We start from the raw sequence: 12,168 nt of genomic DNA, 5'->3' as shown, positions 1-12,168 counted from the left end.
TACAGCGAACCCTGAAATCGCAAACCAGCTCAACTGTCAAGGGTTCGTTTGGTGACATGGAAACGGCCATGGCTTCTTTAGTAAGTCAAAGACGGGACAGTGAGCAGTGCCCGCATTGCTCGCTGGACCCTGCTTCTCTCCCAGATGGACCTAAAGGTGAAAGGTCTCTGCGAGCCGAAGCTCACAGCCAACATGATTTACCCAGGGACTGCCCACCGGTGTTCCATTGAAGGGGTATGGGAAGTCAACATAGGTCTTCGGGCCGGGATACACCCCTCAGACCGCGAAATCTGTGTGGACGGTTCGAGCACAGTATCTGCTGGGGAGCGACTTCCCGGGTGTGGAGTTTATGACCCAGTGGCGGACATTGCCCTGGCAATTAAACTCCCCAGCACAATGAGCGGCCAGCAGGCTGAACTGTCCGCGATAGTGTACGTGGTCACACACCCCGAGAAATTCCCTACCCCGTACACGATTTGCTCGGACAGTATGTACACATGCAATTCGTGTACGGAATACCTGGCCATCTGGCCCCGTCGCGGATATACCTCCGCTGACGGGAGACCCCCGGCAATTCAGCCTCTGCTGGAGAAAATCATGGCGGCCGTAGGGGAGGAAGGGAAGGTCGACATCCATAAGGTCAAAGCCCATTCAAAGACAGAGCCCAAGTGGGAGAGCAACCGAAAGGCAGACGAGCTGGCCAAACAGGGGGCCAGGGAAGGGGGATTCTGGGATCCGTACCGAGCAGGTTCGGGAGCTGCAATCCGGGACAAGGGAGGCACACAGGGGGTCGATTTGGCCTCGGACTTAAAGAAGGCCCAAGCCCAGGATACCGTCCTCAAGAACATCCTGAATGCGCTTTCAAAAGGGGAAAAGGTAGAGGGCCCGTACGGCACAGCAGCCATCACCGTTACGGAAGGCATGCTGTTCAGGGGGGAGCAGTGGGTGGAGCCTCAGCAGCACAGGAGGGAATTCCTCCAACTGGCCCATGAGGGTCCAGGAGCGGGGCATCCCGGACCTGAGACCACCTGGCAACAGGTGGAACAGACAGGATGGTGGCCAGGACTCAGGGAAGATGGCCGCAAGTTTTGTGCCGGCTGTCTGGTGTGTGCTGCTAACAACCCAGACCCCCAGAAAAGGAAGGTATCTGTGGGACACATCATGAGGGTAGAGGGACCATGGCAGTCTATCCAGGTCGATTATATCGGGCCCCTATCCACCGCCCAGGGAGGCTACAAGTACTGCCTAGTCCTGGTGGATGTGTTCTCAAAGTGGGTAGAAGCCTTCCCATGCCGAACAGCCACAGCATTGGGTCCGGTTCGTATCCTGGTCAGGGAAGTGTTCTCACGATGGGGACTACCAGGTGGAGTCTGACCAAGGGAGTCACTTTACCGGGCAGGTCATGCAAGAGACCCTCAGGGTACTCGGCATTGAAGGGAAATGGCACGTCGCCCACAACCAGCAGTCATCGGGTCCTGTGGAGCGTTTAAACCATCTCATGAAAGAAAGGCTGCGGAAGGAGACGGGAGACTCACCCAAGAAGTGGGATGAAGTCTTACCGTTGGTTCTAATGGGGATCTGAGCCAGCCAGTCAAAAGGCACGGGGTATTCCCCACACGAGCTCATGATGCGGACCCCACCCATGTGTTAGCCCCGGTGCTCACGGAGGGTCAGCTCAGGGAGGTGAACCAGGACAGCTTCGTCAGGAATCTGTTTGAACACCTTAAACAGGTTCACTGGCAGGCTGCTAGCAACATGGGAAAACAGCATCGGAGTAACCGACTGCTGCTCGAACCCCTCAAGCACCACCAGTGGGAGAGAGGGGCTCAGGTCATGGTTCGGAATTTTGCCCGGGTGGGGAGTTTTGAACCACTGTACATGGGGCCCTACAACATTGTCGACAAGGCAAGTCCCATGGTCTCTGCGATAAAGATGCCTCGCTGCACGAAATGGTTCCACATTAACCAGTGTAAACTGTACACACCCGAGAAAGGGCAACGGCCAGCAAGGGTGAACCGTCCTAAAGATAGAGATCCTCAGCCAGCAGCTGTGGCAGACTCACAGACTGCACCGGTGGGGGCAGTGGCTTGTGTCACTGGAGGGCCCATCCCACCAATTGTTTGGGACTCGGACGCACCCCCGGCAGCCGGAGGCCGAAGAAGGTCTCCTCGCACACCACAGCCAAAACTACCGTGCTCACCTCAGTTTCAATGGTTCAGCCCCGGAAGGGCCGCAACCCGTAAAAGAATGCCCAAGGTCAGGGATCATTGCAGGAAAAGGGGTCCCCAGCCTGAGGCCTCAGACTGCGAGGAACCCATAGGACAGGACAGGGACTCAGCAGCCAGACCAAAGGGGGTGGTAGTGTGCTGTAGCACAGGAAGGGACACTCCCCAGATCATCTGGAATTCAGGGAAACCCCCAGTTGTTTTAAGAAGGATTGTCCGGGCCCGGCGGGACAGGCCACCTTACGCCCAGGTGTACAGGCTGCCCAGAAGCCGCCCAAGACGGAGGCCAAACAGGAATTAGCCTGGCCGTCCGGAGACGGGCGGGGGATGTACATAGTTTTCTGATGAATGTTAAGTTTTTTTACAGTTTTGGTAGTTTCAGGTTGATTATTATTTAATTATTTTACAATAAGTAAGTTTAAATTTCGAGACTCGATCACCTGTCAAGCCAGAGAACCTTCTCGGGACATGGCTATCTGTTCTGTGTGTCCCTCCAGAGAGGAAATCGGCATGAGGAGGGTTCTGCTCCTGCTCGCCCTGGTAGGGGTGAGCATCGGTGAGCGAGGGGACGTGGAGGACTCCCACATTTATGGGTGCTCGGGAGAGAGAGCGCCAATCGTTCCCGCTGGGGATGGTGAACCGGGTGTGGAGGAGCTCGCTATTTATTTCCATGAGGGAAGGTGGCCAGGGTGGCTGGGGTCTAACTCGACACAATACTCCAGCCAGACTGGGTTCACCTATGGGGAGGCCTCCATCCCGTGCCCTAGGGTACAGGTCGTTACTGCAAGGGTCAGTGTCACTGAGGGGAAACGTGTGTGTCTTACATGCAAGGGACGGATTGCCCTGAATAGGTGGTGGTGGCTCAGGAAGCTGAGTAGGGACATAGGGGACCGTACAGCCGACTGGGAACGACTGTGGAACGACACCGACCGGACGATCACAGGGAACCGAAGAAAAGTGAGTGTGTGTTGCGATAAGCGGTGGGAGTCGGAACAGGGAATCTATATCTGCATGTGGGGATCAGAGAGAGCCTGCCCCACAGGCATATCCATCATCTTCTCCAGACAATGGCAAGATACCGGGAAGGGGATGGGGTGGGATTCCAGCCTGCCTGCGTGCGCGCTCCCACACTCCCCGATCCCATTCAACGCCACCAAACTAGTCGCACGCACCCGAATGCCTCTGCCCACGACCCCGAAATCACGGACAGTAATAGAGAGGTGTCCTAACACCACCAAGGGACCAGGAAATGGGTTAGTGCTAGTGCCGACCGAAAAGGTACTACACCAGGGGCTACACTACGCAGTAGCTTCAGTTCTCCTAAACCTTACCGAAGTCCACTTACCTGAATGGTGCCCTAAGGAGACAGCACAGCTATACCAGGCCCGACTAAAAGAAATGTTTAGGAAATTCCACAAATTCAACTTTGCCAACATTGACAAAGCAGAGCTGGACACATTACACACTGAGCACACTCTGGGCGCAGGGAGACAAAGAAGGGGAACCTGGAACGATATTTTCACAACCTACAATACAGGATCCTCGGTAATAAATAGCCTGGACGATACAGAACTGCAAACACAAATAAATGGTCTAAAAACCCATCTACGAAAGATCCTAACGGATCAGTGGTCGGCTCAGAGCTACACGAGGACCAAGCTATGATGGTCCATTTAAAGGAGTCATGATGTGGAGATGCCGGTGATGGACTGGGGTGGACAAATGTAAGGAATCTTACAACACCAGGTTATAGTCCAACAATTTTATTTTAAAATCACAAGCTTTTGGAGATTATCCCCTTCGTCAGATTAAATACGGTTAAATCTCACGGGATCCAAGGTGAGGTAGCCAATTGGATACAACATTGGATTGACGACAGAAGACAGAGGGTGGGTGTAGAGGGTTGTTTTTCAAACTGGAGGCCTGTGACCAGCGGTGTGCCTCAGGGATCGGTGCTGGGTCCGCTGTTATTTGTTATTTATATTAATGATTTGGATGAGAATTTAGGAGGCATGGTTAGTAAGTTTGCAGATGACACCAAGATTGGTGGCATTGTGGACAGTGAAGAAGGTTATCTAGGATTGCAACGGGATCTTGATAAATTGGGCCAGTGGGCCGATGAATGGCAGATGGAGTTTAATTTAGATGAATGTGAGGTGATGCATTTTGGTAGATCGAATCGGGCCAGGACCTTCTCCGTTAATGGTAGGACGTTGGGGAGAGTTATAGAACAAAGAGATCTAGGAGTACAGGTTCATAGCTCCTTGAAAGTGGAGTCACAGGTGGATAGGGTGGTGAAGAAGGCATTCAGCATGCTTGGTTTCATTGGTCAGAACATTGAATACAGGAGTTGGGATGTCTTGTTGAAGTTGTACAAGACATTAGTAAGGCCATACTTGGAATACTGTGTACAGTTCTGGTCACCCTATTATAGAAAGGATATTATTAAACTAGAAAGAGTGCAGAAAAGATTTACTTGGATGCTACCGGGACTTGATGGTTTGACTTATAGGGAGAGGGTGGACAGATTGAGACTTTTTTCCCTGGAGAGTAGGAGGTTTCGGGGTGATCTTTTAGAAGTCCATAAAATAATGAGGGGCATAGATTTAAGGTGAGAGGGGAGAGATACAAAAGGGTCCAGAGGGGCAATTTTTTCACTCAAAGGGTGGTGAGTGTCTGGAACGAGCTGCCAGAGGCAGTAGTGGAGGCGGGTACAATTTTCTCTTTTAAAAAGCATTTGGACAGTTACATGGGTAAGATGGGTATAGAGGGATATGGGCCAAGTGCAGGCAACTGGGACGAGCTTAGTGGTATAAACTGGGCGACATGGACATAGAATCATCGAAGTTACAACATGGAAACAGGCCCATCGGCCCAACATGTCCATGACAAAGGCTTTGCTGAAGTCCATGTTGACCACGTCTGCTGCACAGCCCTCATCTATCATGTTGGGCCAAAGGGCCTGTTTCCGTGTTGTAAACTTCTGTGACTCTTTGATCAGCTCAGATTTGTTCAAGTGCTCAGTCATTTTATCTTTGTTTGTTTCTCTCATTGACATTAGTTTTTATTGATTTCATTATTACTCACTTCTCTCAGATTCCCCGCTCTCTGTTCCCGGAAAACTCGAGATTTTCACCTCCACCATCACAACTGGAACATCCACTGAGGGAACTTCTGGGGAGATCACATGACCAGGCACTGGGGAGACCACATGACCAGGCACTGGGGAGACCACATGACCAGGCACTGGGGAGAGCACATAACCAGGCACTGGGGAGACAGAGAGAAAGAGAGAGAGAGAGACCCAGACCCTTTAAAGAGCCTCCCACAAACTTTCTGAAAGAACTGAACCAACACCTGTCCCACTCGAATCGTTCCCCTGTGTGATAGACAGAGTCCGGACTGAGATGGGTTCACCAACTATACACCAGTCCCACTCGAATCGTTCCCCTGTGTGAGAGACATCCACCCGGTGATGGATCACGTAGTCGAATAGCACAGAGAATACTCAAACTCGGTGTTTGAATTGAATTGGAATGTTAGTTTTATTATACCATCGACACGAAGAAAACAATGATGCAAACGGTCCTACACAGTACATTGAGTCACACACACCCACAACAGGACTTTATCCTGCTAAACTAAGAGGTTGGTGGGGACCCTGGAGACACCGATCACACACACACACGTCCGGTCGAGGCTCACCAATCCTTTGGACTTGCACGTCTGGCTGACTGGTTCTCTCACGTTGGGTTCGTTGCTGGGACAGGTGGGGCAGGTGGAGGAGGAGGTGGGGCAGGTGGAGGTGGAGGAGGAGGAGGTGGGGCCCCAAAATCACCCGCACCCTCACATTCTCGCTCCCCCTCTCTACTCCTTCACTACTCCCCCTCACGCTCCCCCTCTCTCGGGGAAACCCCGGGGGGGGGGGTAGCGCGCGAGGGGGAATCCCCGTGGGGGGGGGAGGCAGCGCGCGAGGGGGAAACACCGGCGGGGGGGAGCGCGCGAGGGGCAAACGCCGGGGGGGGGAGCGCGCGAGGGGCAAACCCCGGGGGGGGAGCGCGCGAGGGGCAAACCCCGGGGGGGGGGGGAGCGCGCGAGGGGCAAACCCCGGGGGGGGGAGCGCGCGAGGGGCAAACCCCAGGTGGGGGGGGAGCGAGCGAGGGGGAATCCCCGGGGGGGGGAGCGCGCGAGGGGGAATCCCCGGGGGGGGGGGGGAGGCGAGCGCGCGAGGGGGAAATACCGGGGGGGGGCGGAGCGCGCGAGGGGGAAACACCGGGGGGGGGGGGGAGCGCGCCAGGGGGAAACCCCGGGGGGGAGCGCGCGAGGGGGAAACCCGGGGGGGGGAGCGCGCGAGGGGGAAACCCCGGGGGGGGAGCGCGCGAGGGGGAAACCCGGGGGGGGGGGAGCGCGCGAGGGGGAAACCCGGGGGGAGAGGGAGAGAAGCAGTGCTCCCCCTTCTCAAAAGGAGAATCACTGAAAGGAAACACTGTTTCCTTTAGATTCATTGAATCATAGAAGTTTTCAACATGGAAACAGGCCCTTCGGCCCAACATGTCCATGTAGCCCAGTTGATACCACTAAGCTAGTCCCAATTGCCTGCACTTGGCCCATATCCCTCTATACCCATCTTCCCCATGTAACTGTCCAAATGCTTTTAAAAAGACAAAATTGTACCCGCCTCTACTACTGCCTCTGGCAGCTCGTTCCAGACACTCACCACCCTTTGAGTGAAAAAATTGCCCCTCTGGACCCTTTTGTATCTCTCCCATCTCACCTTAAATCTATGCCCCCTCGTTATAGACTCCCCTACCTTTGGGAAAAGATTTTGACTCACTACCTTATCTATGCCCCTCATTATTTTATAGACTTCTATAAGATCACCCCGAAACCTCCGACTCTCCAGGGAAAAAAGTCCCAGTCTATCTAACCTCTCCCTATAAGTCAAACCATCAAGTCCCGGTAACATCCTAGTAAATCTTTTCTGCACTCTTTCTAGTTTAATAATATCCTTTCTGTAATAGGGTGACCAGAACTGTACACAGTTTTCCAAGTGTGGCCTAACTAATGTCTTGTTCAACTTCAACAAGACATCCCAACTCCTGTATTCAGTGTTCTGACCAATGAAACCAAGCATGCCGAATGCCTTCTTCACCACCCTATCCACCTGTGACTCCACTTTCAAGGAGCTGTGAACCTGTACTCCTAGATCTCTTTGTTCTATAACTCTCCCCAACGCCCTACCATTAACGGAGTCTGTCCTGGCCCGATTCGATCTACCAAAATGCATCACCTCACATTTATCTAAATTAAACTCCATCTGCCATTCATTGGCCCACTGGCCCAATTTATCAAGATCCCGTTGCAATCCTAGATAACCTTCTTCACTGTCCACAATGCCACCAATCTTGGTGTCATCTGCAAACTTACTAACCATGCCTCCTAAATTCTCATCCAAATCATTAATATAAATAACAAATAACAGCGGACCCAGCACCGATCCCTGAGGCACACCGCTGGTCACAGGCCTCCAGTTTGAAAAACAACCCTCTACAACCACCCTCTGTCTTCTGTCGTCAATCCAATGTTGTATCCAATTGGCTACCTCACCTTGGATCCCGTGAGATTTAACCTTATGTAACAACCTACCATGCGGTACCTTGTCAAAGGCTTTGCTGAAGTCCATGTAGACCACGTCTACTGCACAGCCCTCATCTATCTTCTTGGTTTCCCCTTCAAAAAACTCAATCACGGGATAATCTGATCCTGATCGGTTCCTGTGGCCGCTGCTGTCTGTGTGTTTGAAAGGCCGAGGGCGGGACCTCCTTCGGGGTCACGGCTCTCCGGGCCGGGACCCTCCGAGTATCCGCCTCTGCCTCCGCCTCCGCCCCGGGAGCTGGGAGAGGGGAGAGGGGAGAGGGCGGGTCTACCGCGCAGCGCCGTCTGCGCAGTTCGCACGGTCACTGATGTTGAGAGTCCAGACCGCGGGTCAATCCCGTTCACCAGGTGTCTCCCACTCCCCTTTAATACATTGTATCCCAATTATTATTCCACTTGTTTCATCTTTGAAGAGAAGTCTCAACAGGAACTTCCACTGAACATTAATTGACCGCAAGTTAAGGCAACAGGTGAATATCCACGAGAAGGCACGGAAAAGATAAGTCAAAAGGTCTCGCTAATTTTTTTTTATTTATTTTTTTTATTTTTTGAAAAGATAAGTCAAAAGGTTTTTTTTTCTTTTTTCTTTTTTTTTTCTTTCTTTTTTCCTAAATTAGGCCCCCCTTTTATAAGAAGGGGGGTGTGGGGTGTGCTTAACAACTAAAAACCAAACAAACCAAAACCAAGTGTTCAAATTAAATTTTATTATCCTCGTTCAGGATGCACTCCAGCCCCTGTGGTGCCCACTGGTCACGGAAAGCCTCGAGCGCACCGGCAGACACCGCGTGCTCCATCTCCAGGGCCACCCGGGCGCGGAGCATTCCGCGAAAGAGAGGCAGACAGGCCGAGCGCCCGCCCCCACGGACCGCGAGCATCCCGGACCTGTGGATGGCCACCTTGGACAGGCCCAGGAGCAGGCCCACGAGGACGTCCACCGACCTGCCCGTGCCCCTCCTCACCGGGCGGCCAAAGATCAGGAGCGTGGGACTGAAGTGCAGCCACAACTTGAGGAGCAGCCCCTCCAAATAATGGAACAGGGGCTGCAGTCTCGCACACCCAGTGTACATGTGAAACACGGACACCTCCAGGCCGGAGAAAATGCAAGCGGCCTGGGTGTCCGTAAAATGGCGTAGCCGCCTATTGCACGGGACTGCTCCGTGCAACACCCTCCACCCCAGATCCCCAAAGTAACATGGGAGGACCCCCGTATAGAGAGCCTCCCACTGGGGACCCCTGCCTCCGCCGGACGGCAGGATGGCACGCCAGGGCGTGTCCGGGCGAGAGACGAGGGCGAGGAAGTGGATGGTGTGCAGGAGCAGCCCGTACAGGAAATCCCTCCGCGCAGTGTGAAACGGCACAGAGGGAATTTCCGAGAGACGGCTCAAGTTGTGAGGCGCGGCCCTCCGAGGGAGGTTCCGGGGTTTGGCGCCGAGGAGGAATTCCGTCCGAACGGGGGTCAGGTCGGACGGGATGGCTCCGCACACTTGAGCTGCCTCCACACCCCGAGTGGAGTCAGGGCCGAGCGCCGATTTCAACGCCTGGATGGCGGCGGCCGCGTCCCCGGCACGCCACGAGGACATGCGAGCGGCGAGCGCCCACGGCTCGAGCCAACCCGACCCTCCGCCATCCAGGACGTCCCTGACTCTGGTCACCCGACCGGCCACAGCCCTCAGCTCCGTCAGCCACGAGCGGCCGAAGCCGACATCGCAGAGGAACGGATTCCCGAGCAGCGGCTCCTGCAGGACGGCCGCTACCCCCGACGGGCGAGAGCTCCGGCTGGAGGCGACCATCGTCCAGACCCTGAGCAGATCCTGGTACAAGACAGGCAGCTCCTGCAAAGACGTGCGGCCGCCCAACAGCGAGACGAACAGGAGCTGCGTGTCGTAGTTCAGGCCGTGCAGCTGGCGGAAAAAATATGTCGCCAGCGCACGCCATCTAAGAGGACGCTCCGCGTACACGTATCGCTGCAGCGTCCGAAGGCGGAATGTTGCCACCTGGGTGCGGACGCACACCAGCCCCTGACCGCCCTCCCTAAGCGGGAGACTCAGGACCGCGGCAGCGATCCAGTGCATCCCTTTGGCCCAGAAGAAGTCGACGAACTTCCTCTGAATCTTGGCGACAAAATCAGGGGGGGGGGGGTCAAAGGGACCAACCGGTACCACAACATGGCGGCCACCAGCTGGTTTATGACCAACACTCGACCCCTGTAGGATAACACTCGGAGCAGTCCTGTCCAGCGCGCCAGGCGAGCGGTGACTTTGGCCTCCAGCTCTACCCAGTTCGCCGGCCAGGCTTCCTCGGCAGGGCCGAGGTAGACTCCCAGGTACCGGAGGTGCGTGGTACTCCAGGCGAAAGCCCTGAGCTCCTCCGGCATGGAGTCCACCCGCCACTGACCCACCAGGAGTCCAGAACATTTCTCCCAGTTGATTCTTGCGGAGGACGCGGCAGAGTAGACCTCTTGGCACTCGCGCATCCTCCGCAAGTCAAGGGGATCGGTGACCATGAGGCTCGCGCAGAGACAGTCCCGACAGCCTCTTGCGCAAGAGGCGCAGGAAAGGCTCCACGCAGACGGTATATAATTGGCCGGACATGGGGCACCCCTGACGCACTCCTCTCCCGAAGCGAAGGGGCGCCGTCAAGGATCCGTTAACCTTGATCAGACACTCCGCGGCGGCGTACAGAAGTCGGATCCGGGCGATGAAATGCGACCCGAACCCGAAAGCGCGCAGAGTCCCGAATAGGTACTCGTGATCCACCCTGTCGAATGCCTTCTCCTGATCCAAGGAAAGGAAGGCAACCGACAGACCAGCCCTCTGGGAATGGTGGATCAGGTCCCGGAACAGGTGGATGTTATCGTGGATCGTCCGGCCGGGACCATGTAGGACTGGTCGGGGTGGATCATGTGGTCCAGCACGGTGCTGAGGCGAGAAGACATTGCCCTGGCGAAGACCTTATAATCCATGCTGAGGAGGGAGACCGGGCGCCAGCTTTTAAGGTTGCGGAGATCCCCCTTCTTAGGCAGCAGGACCACGACCGCCCTGCGCCACGAAAGGGGCATCTCCCCGGTCGCCAGACATTCCCCCAGGACCCGCGCGTAGTCGCCCCCCAGGACGTCCCAGAAGGCCCTGAGGAACTCCACGGTCAGCCCGTCCAGCCCCGGGGATTTGCCCCTAGAGAGCTGGTGGAGGGCGCCGGTCAGCTCCGCCAAACTGAGCGGAGCGTCCAGACGCTCGGCGTCCTCCGGGCCGACCTTCGGCAGGTCCTCCCACAAGACTCTGCGCGCCTCCTCGCTGGACGGATCCGGAGAGAACAGAGCCTCGTAGGAAGATCGAGCACGGGCCCTGACTCCCTCCGGGTCCGAGACAAGGGACCCGTCGTCGGCCAGCAGCGTAAGGAGCTGCTTACGAGCCCCCTGCCGCTTTTCCAGCGAGTAGAAGAAGGGAGAGCCGCGGTCCAGGTCCCGCAGGAGCGTCCTTCCTCTCTTCGTGCACCTGCCGCAGGGCCGGATCCTCGGCGGCCTGACCGAGACGGGACTCCAGGCCAAGCACCTCCTGGTCCAACCGCTTCACCTCGGACTCCCGCCTCTTAGTCGACCCCCTCGCGTACTCTTGACAGAAGAGGCGGACGTGAGCCTTGCCCACGTCCCACCATAGCCTCAAGGAGGAGAAGCCTCCCCGCTTCCCTCTCCAGTCGCTCCAGAACAGACGGAATGAGTCCCGGAACCGCGCGTCCTCCAGCAGCCGGTTGTTAAAGTGCCAGTACGCGGACCCAGAACGGGCGCGGAGCAGAGCGAGCTCCATCCACACCAGGTGGTGGTCCGAGCACGACACCGGCCGGATGGAGGCCGACGGGACGCAAGAGGCGTACGCCCGCGAAACGTACAGGCGGTCGATTCTGGTGCTCCCTCCTACAGCCCTCACAAAGGTGAACTGGCTGGAGTCGGGATGGAGATTCCGCCAGACGTCCACCAGGTCCCTCAACTTCTCCGTCGCCATTCGGCAACGCGCGGGACCGGAGCGGTCCCTCGCCTCGAGGGTGCGGTTAAAATCCCCCCCGAGGATAATGCACTCGCCGGCGTCGATGGAGTTTAGGTAAGTGGACACTTCCTCAAAGAAGATCACTTGCTCGGCTCCGGACCAGGGGGCGTAAACGTTCACCAGGTGAAGCGGCACGTCCCCGTGGCGAAGGGCTACGTGGAGCAAGCGGCCCGGCACCGGCTCCTTGACCCCCAAGATCTCCGGCTGAAAAGTCGGGGCCAACAAGATGGCCACCCCGCTCGAAACGCTGG

Source organism: Heptranchias perlo, unplaced genomic scaffold, assembly GCF_035084215.1.
Source record: "Heptranchias perlo isolate sHepPer1 unplaced genomic scaffold, sHepPer1.hap1 HAP1_SCAFFOLD_137, whole genome shotgun sequence".
NCBI lineage: Eukaryota > Metazoa > Chordata > Chondrichthyes > Hexanchiformes > Hexanchidae > Heptranchias > Heptranchias perlo.
Note: the sequence above shows the minus strand (reverse complement) of the source record.